Here is a 1297-nt window from a genome sequence, read left to right as displayed (position 1 = left end):
TCCCCCCCCTCTCTCTCTCCCTCTCTCTCCCTCTCTCTCTCTCTCTCTCTCTCTCTCTCTCTCTCTCTCTCTCTCTCTCAGACAGAAAAGGAAAACAACACCAACACAGACATGTGCCCCCGAACGCCCTAGGTATAACCAGAGAGTTTACAGTATACCCTCTCTGGTATAACACTCGGTGTCTCATGAGGTGCAAGATGACAGCTCGATCACACGTTTCAGGAATCCACCTAAACTATCTGTGTTGAAACACTATCATGTTTCTGAGCTTTTGTTTACGACCATCAAGATTATAAATCCGCCCCAGTATACATATGTACTTGTACATGTACTTTTGATTAAACGAAGCCACACCTTGTATGAAACAAGAGAAAGAGGTGAGCAATCTGAGTTACAATCTTGGGTTCTAGATAAGGCTCGGAGAACGAACCGTTGGATACAGTAGAAGTCCGTTAGTCCATCACGGCGTGACCTCATCTCTTCAGTGTATTAGTCAAGTAGGTCTGACACAGACACAGGTGGTTAGTGGAAACTACCATCTGTTCGACCTACTTTCTCTAAGTCTTCTGTGGTGTAGCGTTAAGGCACATCGACTTCACGCGCAGAAGAGGTGAGTTCGATTCTCTTGTGGGGAGTCTGTTTGTTTATTTGTTTGTGTGTTTGTTATTTATTTGAGTATCTCTGTCTCCCTACTTGGATGTTGTGTCCATCTCTATCTGGTTTTGCTCAGGCAGGCAGGGTCAAAACGCTGCAAAATGTGTCGATTTGGGGGGGGGGGGGCGAAAAACATCAACAAGGAACAATGCCAGGCTATGGATCCGCTGTTTGAGATAGGGCGAGGAACAGACGGAGAAAAAACGCAGTAATGAACACACACATTAACAAACAACGAGATACTCAAGAAAACTGTCAAATTACTACACAAGCACAATTTATTGATTCACACAAAAGACAAAACTGTCCAAAAATGATACTTGTACAGTAGGATCAATTAGTTCTGGGTCCAACAGACGTGACACAACATGACACGACTCTTGAACTCATTTAGGCAGGGGAGATCACCGAGAAAACATACACGTACGCACATCATGTTGTCTTTGTCGCCCTTTATTTCCTATCCGATGTTTCTGTCTTTATTTTATTGGAAGTTTGTGTGTTTGTGATTTGTTTTTGTTTAGTTTTTTTGGTGGTATGTTGTTTTTTTAGTTTTGCTTTGATTTTCCTTGTTACTGTCTGTCTGTTTGTCTGTCTGTCTGTCTGTCTGTCTGTCTGTCTGTCTGTGTGTGTGTGTGTGTGT

Source organism: Aplysia californica, unplaced genomic scaffold, assembly GCF_000002075.1.
Source record: "Aplysia californica isolate F4 #8 unplaced genomic scaffold, AplCal3.0 scaffold01662, whole genome shotgun sequence".
Classification (NCBI taxonomy): domain Eukaryota; kingdom Metazoa; phylum Mollusca; class Gastropoda; order Aplysiida; family Aplysiidae; genus Aplysia; species Aplysia californica.
The sequence above is the reverse complement of the archived record's forward strand: the minus strand, read 5'-3'. Positions refer to the sequence as shown.